The sequence below is a fragment of the Dromiciops gliroides genome, chromosome 3, assembly GCF_019393635.1.
Source record: "Dromiciops gliroides isolate mDroGli1 chromosome 3, mDroGli1.pri, whole genome shotgun sequence".
Classification (NCBI taxonomy): Eukaryota; Metazoa; Chordata; class Mammalia; order Microbiotheria; family Microbiotheriidae; genus Dromiciops; species Dromiciops gliroides.
The window spans coordinates 566,686,185-566,695,770 of NC_057863.1; the positions used below are offsets into that span (position 1 = coordinate 566,686,185).

The window sequence follows — 9,586 nt, forward strand, 5'->3', positions numbered from 1 at the left end:
GCTAACGTGCTGAATACGTTACATACTTAAAAGAACCCACACACAAACTGATCATAACAGATTCGCGGCGTCATATTTAATCCATTTCCTGTTCTTTGTATGAGGAAATGTTTCTGTGTATTGATGTTTGTCAAGCTCAGGATAAGGAAAAATAAAAATTCTAAAACTCAAAAGAGGAGTAGAAGAATCCTAGTTTTCCACTTCCATTTGAAACGCACTGAATTACGAAATCATATTCAGGAGTAGATTTGACCAAGTTCTTAACTGCCCTATTTTACCAACGAGTAAACTGAGAACGGGAGGTAAGAATGGCTCGATCAATTTCCTAGTACATTATCTACTGCAGATTAGTGGTTACATAACCTTTCAAAATTTATTACCCCAGGTGGGACTCGAACCCACAATCCCTGGCTTAGGAGGCCAGTGCCTTATCCATTAGGCCACTGGGGCGCTTGTATGAATAGGTTTACCACAGGCTACATGGATCAGAGAACATGTTTCTTTTTTCTTTTCCCCTAGATTAGTTCTGTTACCATCTGTGGGAACTTGGATAAATTTCTTCCTTTAGGCTTGAGTTTCTTAAATTATAAAAGGAGAGAACTAGATCAGATGAAGAGCCCTTGTTTTTGAATTTTAAAGCACCTAGAAAACAAAACTAACTAGAACTAAAACGGAGATGGAATCGAATTGAATGCTGCATACCTCAAGGTATCCAACAGCCCCAGTGGCCTAATGGATAAGGCATTGGCCTCCTAAGCCAGGGATTGTGGGTTCAAGTCCCATCTGGGGTGGGTTACTTTTGAAACAATACCAAAAAATAATAATATTATTATTGAAACAATACCAAAAAAACCCCAAAGAGGAAAACCAGGACGTGTTTCGACTTGTTATGGACAGAGTTGTCTAAAAGATGAATAAAATGTCTTTGTAGTAGACAAAATATAATGCAAGTTTGCTTTAGTCTTGAAGCAAAAGCTGACTGTTTACTTGGGTCTTATTACAGGTAATATAGATCAGGCACAGAACTAGATAGACTCGAGAATCCTATTCAGATTCTATGATTTTTCCAGTCACCAAGTAAACATTTATTAAGTATCTACTATGTTCCAGTCACTTTGCTAAGTGCTAGAGAAACAAAGAAAGGCAAAAGACAGTCTCTGCTCTCTAGGAGCTTACAGTCTAAATAAGAGAGACAACAAGCAAACTGATATGTACACACAAACTATATACAGGATAAATAGGAAATAATCAACAGAGGGAAGGCACTAGAATCATGTAGAAGGTGGGGTTTTAGCTGGGACTTGAAGGAAGCCAGGGAAGGCAGGAGGTAGAGATGCACTAATTCTAAACTCTTTAAAACTGCCGCTTCTAGCTCTATTTCCTGCCAATAGGCTAGTCCTTAGGCCTAGATCCCTCCGGTGATTTCTAGCTTCCCCTAATTTAGACTCTGGTTTAGTGTTTGATTTAGATTCTACCCTCTTAAATTGTGCGTTGCGACCCCACATGGGCTGAATGTGGGGGTCACGAAGAATTTGACAACAGTAAAAGGTTACGTATACTTATTTTCCACGACCCTGAGGTCGTGTAAAAATATCTTGGGCGGAAAAGGATCTCGAGTGGAAAAAGTTGAAGAAGCCCCGACTAGATCAACCTCAGGAGAATATTTTTTTCCCCTTGAGCTTTTTTGATTGATTATTTTAATTTGTCCTAAGAGGCGTGGCTACAAATCCTTTGCTCCGCAGGTTTTCGCGGAAGGCAAATTGCCCAGGTACGTCTGGCTTGCTCCCTTCCCTTCCCCCAACCCTAGACCTGCTTGGCAAAGCTGAAGGTTTTGAGTGGATCTTGCTGTGTTCTTTTAGGTGCTCTGCTTCTAAACTCTGCTTCTGCCTAGGGGATCAAAACGACATTGGGTAAATCTTCAAGCCCTAGTGGTTTTGTGTGAAGGAGTGACTGAAAGGGACACTCAGTACCTAGTTACTTCACTCCTATTGACCCAGCCCCCTAATGAAACTGAGAATAACTCCCTCCAGTGATTGAGATCCTGTGAGAGAAAAAACGAAATGGCTCAGGAAATAAGTGGAAGTGGAAAATCACCTTTGGTTACTTCTCCTAAGTCCATCGTAAAATATCGCTGGCCAGCTTGCCAATCTCCCCATTTTACTTCTGTACTTTCATTTCTGGGGAGTGTGTTTGGTCCAAATTAAGGTAGCCTTCTGGCCTCAGATTTACTGGGACCCACCCGGTGCCTCTAGGTTACTCTCCACCTTACTGAAAATTTGAGAGAAGCTTCCTCCTTTTAGTCTTCTTTGAGAATTTTATCCTGGAACTCTGGCAGGAATCTAGTGAGCCCCTATGGACAAAGTCTGTCATCACTACCTTCTCCTTGCTTTTAGGGTACTGCAGGGACCTATATTTTAGAATCTGCTCTCATCTGACAGGATAAGGTATTACATAGTTATTTTGTATATAGTACTATGATTTCAGAATGTAAGTGGCTTTCCAGTTCAGAGGCTTACCACAAATCTCTTACCTTTTAAGAGAATTCATTCAGTTTTGGGGCAGTTTTAATTGTTTCTTGTAGAACTCAACATATTTTAAACCTGGGCATTTTTTGTTGTAGAGTCAAAAATTACTCACCCCAGATGGGACTTGAACCCACAATCCCTGGCTTAGGAGGCCAATGCCTTATCCATTAGGCCACTGGGGCTTGTGCACGCTCAGGCTAGCAGTCAGCTCCACCCTACTGTTTCCTTTTTGGTACTAATTAGCCTTGTCTCCTCCTTAAGTGCTTTGCTTTCTCAGCTTGAAGAACCACAGTTGTTTATCCTTCCCCACTTTTCTCCATAGGATGAAGTTTAAAGCCGGGTTAAAGAAAAGGCTATTTTGGAGTGATTATAAACTACGTATTGCGTTGGGTTAAAGCCTAGGCCGCACTTTTCCCCCACTCAGTCTGACTGATACAGAACCAGAGTGCAGCCTATAAGTATGCGTTCTTAGTACTGGTTATTCCTCTCCCTGGGTCTCACAAAGCACCATAAAGAACTTCTTCATCAGACATTATGTACCCCAATCGCACTGCACTGCTGCCGATACTCTAACGCAGCGGTTTTCAAAGGGTGTACGGAGTTTCGGCGGAGTGACATGGGTTGTACGAAATCTACACACTTGTAAGTGCATGCGCGAGTCTCCTGCTAATTGTACGGAATTCGTGTTTTTAATCCTACACTCATGCGCATGCGCATGCCTTTCGCCTCTCCTGAGATAAATACCAAAAAGATACGGCGTCCTTAGTGCAAGGTCAGAACAGCTGCTCTGAGGGTTTCGGATGCTTATCCTCTGTATGTTCTGTCAGCATCTCTGTGGAGTTTTTAAGAGAAAGGAGTCTCACTGTAAAGCTCATCTACTCTCCTTCCTTCCTCTTCTACATTCCCAAAGTTGAAAAAGGACTGCTACGAATGAATGTAGTGGAAGGAAGAGTGTATGAAAAGACCCTGCAATTTTCTGTCTTTGTCCCTAAGATTTTGCGCTTGGTCCTAAGGCTGGGGTTCTGCTTCCCGCTCCAACACAAAAGAATGGAACTGCTGCTCTAAGCTGCAAAGCTGGCTCTGTAGAGCTCACTGTCGGAGAAAGGAAAAGCAGACCAGGAAGAGTGGACCCGGAAGGGGGCGGGGTCGGTCCCAAGAAGTAGTGACTAGTGAGCTTTGAAGCTGTGTGAAGGAGAGACCCTAAGAATGGAAGATGAAATGGAGAGGACTAGTGAGAGCAATCTATCTTCCTAGGTCAGGAAAAACCCGTTTCTTTGTTATTCTAAATTTCCCGATTTTAACAGGTTCCTTTTCACTTCCTCTGATGCCTTACATATTGGGTAGTAGAAGCTTATTTATTTTGAGAGAGAAAAGTCTTCTCTCAAATAGATTAGAGTTTTAAACACAGCAATTTCGTGTAAATATTTCAGTTTATGTCTACATTTTTTTTTCTCTTTCAAAGACGTTTACTTTTAGGAATTTGAAATTAATTCAGGTGAGACCTATATTCACACCAATGTGGTAGTTCTGTTAGTGGCAAGCATAACTATTGGCTGGAGTGCCAGCCTTGGGTTAAGTATTTTAAGTCAAGTCTCTGACAAACGCTGGATGTGGGGGCACCATCTCACAAATCATTAAATGTCCTGGTTATGTTGCAGCCCCCATTCTCTCCAGCAACTCAATGATTGTTACAGAAAGTTGCCTATGTGCATTAGCAAAATAAACCACCAATGAAAAAGCTCCCAAACCAAAACCAATCAACCAAACTAAAACCCCAGTAATGTACTTGGTTTGGTCTCAGAAATTCTGTGTAAAGTCTGAATGGCTTTGAGAACCTACCTGATTCTTACAAGTAGTATTGGAAAAATAAATTGATACCTGAATTTCTTACAGATTTTGCACTGGTTTCTCTGAAATGTTTGTTTGTTATTACTGGCTGAAGAACAGGTGGAGTTTCTGATATGGAGTCATTACAGATGTGTTCCTCCCCTGGGAGACAGGGGAAAACACTTTGACTTTAGAGTCAAGGAACTTACTTCTAACCTTTTTTTTTGGACTCTGGGTTTATATTGTTAAAAAGAGAATTGGCTCCATGGTAAACAGAGTGAGAAAACTATTTTCCCGTGAAACAGAGAGAGGAGAAGTCAAAGACTATGTCCTTCCCAAATCAGATTGAAGGATGTAAAAAAATGTAACGATTGGAATAACGCCACCTGCTGGATACTTACTGTAGAAGAGTTCTGCCCATGAAGGGAAGGTCTTTGAGGGCAAGACCAGGAGTCAGGAAGTGACGTGAGCTAGTGGGAGGAGGAAGGAAGAGACTGGCGCTCAGTCTCGCGCCTCTTTCCTGTGGACGCTGGCGGAGAAGGGAGCTAGAAATGTGCTCTCCCTTTAATAGATAGGAATCTAGGCCTTTTCTTCTCTCTTTATCAAATTCTTATTCTCCTTAATAAATGCTTAAAAGTCTAACTCTTGCTAAAGCTTATAATTTATTGGCGACCACTCATTAGATATTTTAGACAGACTAGCTAGGATTTTAGCCCTTAACAAAAACCAAACAGACAGAGCCCCATGAACCAGAGTGAAGGACAGCTCCTTAAGGCAAATGACTGTTTATTATTCATTTATTATTCTTCCCAGCAAAACAAAGAACGCATATGTGGGAGTTTCTTAGGAGAGGAATTCACTATAACTTGGGGATGAGATGGGGGATATTTAAGCAGTAAAGTCACAGTTCCTTGGACAGTTAAGATTCATGGCTTCATTGCTATGCCAGTCAGGTCCTATGTCTGATTAATTCCCTGCTTCCTGGTCTGCAACAGGATGTTCTTCCTTCCATTTGCACAACACAAATCTGCCTGACAGTTCAAATCTTGAAAACAAATAATGTGAGGAGGGGATATAAAACAGGGACTCTTTGCAGATAAATATATCTCTTAGAAAGCCCATTAAACTCTCCCCCCCCCCTCCCAAATGACTCAGGAATGTTGGGGAGGTGACAGAGTCTCTAGCAGTTAAGTATGTCTCTGGAAGGACTATATTTATTCCAACCTCTCAAATCCATATGCTCAGAATCTCTTCTTTCCCTGCCCCATCCCCTTATGCTTCTCAGATATTTCTCCTTTTTAAACAAATTGCTTAGGGCATGAACTAATTTTTCACTTGGTTTTGATTGATTGATTCAAGGAGCTACACAGATCCTGTTCATAGTCAGTTCTGAGTGTCTGATTCAGTTAAAAAGTGTTCTCACCTAGTCAAGGCAAAGGAGTCAAATAGCTTCACATATTTATTATGCATAGATGTATAACTATACAATTTGTGACGGCTCAGTTGCTGTCATTTATGGTGCATGTATTTATTGTGGAAAGGGGAGAAAGTAAAATGAGATGGCAAACTGAAATAATACAGTGGGAGAAGAGAGCCTGGGACAGAACCTAGGGGGGGACTCCTGTGGATAGAAGACATGATCTGGAAGAAGATTCAGAAAAGGAGACAAAGGAGTGGTTAAATAGATAGGAGGAGAACCAGGAAGGAATGTTGTCTCAAAAATTTGGAGAGAAGACAGTATTGAGGAGGGAGTGATCAGCTGTGTCAAAAGTTGCAGAGAAGTCAAAGGTGATGGGGATAGAGAAAAGGCCATCGGATTTGGTAATTTGATCATTAATGACTTGGAGAGAGCAAATTTGGTGGAATGATAGATAAAGTTGGAAGTGCAGTGAGGAACAGGTCTGCTGAACATAGGCTTACAGAGAATAATATGAAGAGTTACCCTTCTATACATTATTTCCTAATGTATAGGCCCTATATGTATGATCCTGATATTTCAACCTAGGTCTTCTGGCTCAAGAACCAAGATTGATATGATTTAATCCCCCTACTAGTATGTCCACTTTTTGGTCATTAGATAAGGATCATTCATAAGTGTTTATTGATGGTCTAAAAGCTATGTGATGCTAAGCATCCACTGTCCCTTTTTCTGTCACTGGACCAGAATTACTAAGGCTACTCAGACATGAAAGCCAATTAGCATTTTTCTTTGTTTCATGAGTTGCCATAACCCAACAGTTCATCACTAAATGATGAACCATTAATGAATGAATGAATGAATTCTTTAGCAGCATTCATCAAATGCCAACCATAGGTCAGGTGTTATACTGGGGAATACAAAGTAAAAAAAAAAAAACATTAAAATGGTCCCTGCCTAAAAGAAGCTTACTTAGTTAGACTAGTCCCTAGAAAGTAGACTCATTCTTTTGCCTGGAATGCTGCCAAAGTCTTTCCAGTATTCTAGAACAGAGATGGTATTCCACTGTCATACTCTCTAAGAACCTAATTTCATCTCCATGCTATGAGATATTGATAAGATTACAGAATTTAAATAAAGCATATGCATATTATTATTTCTAGAAGTCAATCCCATATTAGTACACTGTTAGGCTACAGAGAAACTTCCTGGTTTTTTTTGAAACTTTAAAACTCATTTGAGTGCTCATCAGCTGTCTTACTGCACTAGAGAAATTGTGCCACAGGGCCTGGTTTCTGACTGCTTCTACTAGGCCACTATTTTAGGAAAGCCATAGATACTCTCTTTCATTTCATTTCCTATTTTCTGTCCATCTCCTTGTGACTCTTAAAAAGATTTGATTATTTTGTTAGCAAGGCCAACATGTTATTAATAAAAGGATGGTCATTTGGCCTGTCTCTAAGACCAAAGACAATCATGGGGAGCTCACAGTTTATATACCCTTGGAAGAGTAGGCATTCCTGAGGGGTGACAATCAACTCTGATTGGTTAAGACAATGGGAAATGGGCTACCACCCCCAGCCTGGGGCAATCTATTCAAAGAATTTATGCCCCACCTAAGCCTGAGCAGAACACAATAGCTACCCTACCAAGGTGGGGTCATAGTCCAATCTCATTATCAGTAATATCCTTCAAGAGACATAACTTTTAAAATCAGGACTTTAGGAAAAAGTGTGTGTGTGTGTGTGTGTGTGTGTGTGTGTGTGTGTGTGTGTGTGTGTGTCTGAATTTCCCCAAATCATTGGTTATTAATAATCATTTCTCTTATCCTCAATAGTTTCTTTAATAGCCTTGTTGCTAGATGTACCCTTTCTAATTTCTTAGTCCCTTTCAAGTTGTAGAACCATGCATCATGAAAGCTGCCATTATTCCTGGCATTATTTCAGGGTGAAGTGTTTGCTATTGGCTTGAAAAAGTTGATTTATTTGCGATTCAGTATGGGTGATGATCTTTTTTTTTTTTTAGTGAGGCAATTGGGGTTAAGTGACTTGCCTAGGGTCACACAGCTAGTAAGTATTAAGTGTCTGAGGCCGGATTTGAACTCAGGTACTCCTGACTCCAGGGCCGGTGCTCTATCCGATGATCTTTTTTTAATCAGCATTTGGTGGGTAATTAAACCTTGGATATATAGTTTGGAGCACTTCTTCCCCATTAAGAAATAGTGGTCAGAAGGTCAGCTTGAACCTAGAAATTATTTCTTCTAGACTTACTTACCAATGTTAATAATGTAAATAATAAAAAATGATTATATCAATAAATGTTGAAAAAGCCTTTGACAGAATGTAACACATTTCTTTTAAAACTCTAGAAATATTAAAATAATTAGACATGTCCTTAATATAGGAAATTGCATTTATCTAAATACAAGAGAAAATCATATCTATTAGAGGCCTTTCCAGTAAGATCAGAGCTAAAACAAGAATGCCCATTATCACAATTACTATTTAATATAGTGCTAGAAATGCAACATTATGACATCAAAAAGATATTGAGGTGGGCAGCTAGATGGCGCAGTGGTTAAAGCACCAGCCCTGGATTCAGGAGTACCTGAGTTCAAATCTGGCCTCAGACACTTGACACTTACTAGCTGTGTGACCGTGGCCAAGTCACTTAACCCCCATTGCCTAAAAAAAAAAAAAAAAAAAAAAGATATTGAGGTAATACACAAAGGCAGAGAAAAGAAAATAATCACTTTTTTGCAGATGATATGATGGTATACTTAGAAACCCTAGAGAGTCAACTAAAAATTGATTGAAAGAATTTCACCAAAGTTGTATGATGTATGTGTGTGTGTGTGTGTGTGTGAATGTACAAGGGTGATAATAGAAAAAAGTAGGAAAGAAGTTGGTTTATCAATATTGGATTTTAAATTGTACTATAAAATGGTAATCATTAAAATGATTTGGTATTGGTTTAAAAAAAAGTTGAGTGAAACTGATTGTTCAATATAGAGAAACAAAAAAAAACCCACAGGAACATAGTGTTTGACAAACCTAAAGATCTCAATTCCTAGGGGAAAAAACTTACTATTTGACAAAAACTGTACATTATTCTGGCAGAAAGTGGGTTTAAAATAGCACCTCACACTGTACACCAAGATAAGCCACAAATGGATACATAACTGAGATATAAAAAGTTATGTCATAAATAAATTAGAAGAACAAGGAAGAAATTGTCTTTCGGATCTATGGATGGGGAAGAATTCATGGCTAAACAAATGATGGAGAGTATCACACAAGATAAAATAGACAATTTAGATTATATAAAATTTCTAAAAATTTTTATATAAACAAATTAAGTGTAGTTAAAATAATGAAGGATACAGGTTATGGGTGTGTGGGGGGAGAAGGGAATCTTTATAACAAGTTTTTTGTTTCCAAGATATATAGTATAAGGAATGGATTCAAATTTATAAGACTAAAAAGCCATTTCCCAAGTGAAAAAAAGTTAAAGGATAAGAAGAGGCTATTTTTAAAGGAAGAAATTCAAACTATCAACAATATATGAAAATGATCTAAATCATTAATAATTGGAGAAATTCAAATTAAAGCAACTCTAAAAGATTCTATTTTCTGTCTAACAGACTGGAAAAGATGAAGAAAGAATAAAATGGCAAATGTAGGAAGGGTACATTGATGGAGTTATGAATTAATTGCTCCAGGTATTCTGGAAAGTAATTTAGATCAATGCCCAGAAAGTTACCAAAGTACACATACCCTTTCTTTTTTTTTTGTCCTGTCAATGAGGCTTAAGTGAC

At 39.0% G+C, this 9,586-nt stretch overlaps 3 non-coding genes across 3 annotated transcripts; 1 reads left to right on the forward strand and 2 right to left on the reverse strand.

Annotated features, from left to right (window-relative positions):
- Window positions 1-377: 377 nt before the first annotated feature.
- On the reverse strand, window positions 378-450 carry TRNAR-CCU. The gene has a single exon. It is a non-coding gene; the product is annotated as a tRNA-Arg (tRNA).
- A 268-nt stretch (window positions 451-718) lies between these two features.
- On the forward strand, window positions 719-791 carry TRNAR-CCU. Its single transcript has one exon. It is a non-coding gene; the product is annotated as a tRNA-Arg (tRNA).
- A 1,843-nt stretch (window positions 792-2,634) lies between these two features.
- On the reverse strand, window positions 2,635-2,707 carry TRNAR-CCU. Its single transcript has one exon. It is a non-coding gene; the product is annotated as a tRNA-Arg (tRNA).
- Window positions 2,708-9,586: the final 6,879 nt, after the last annotated feature.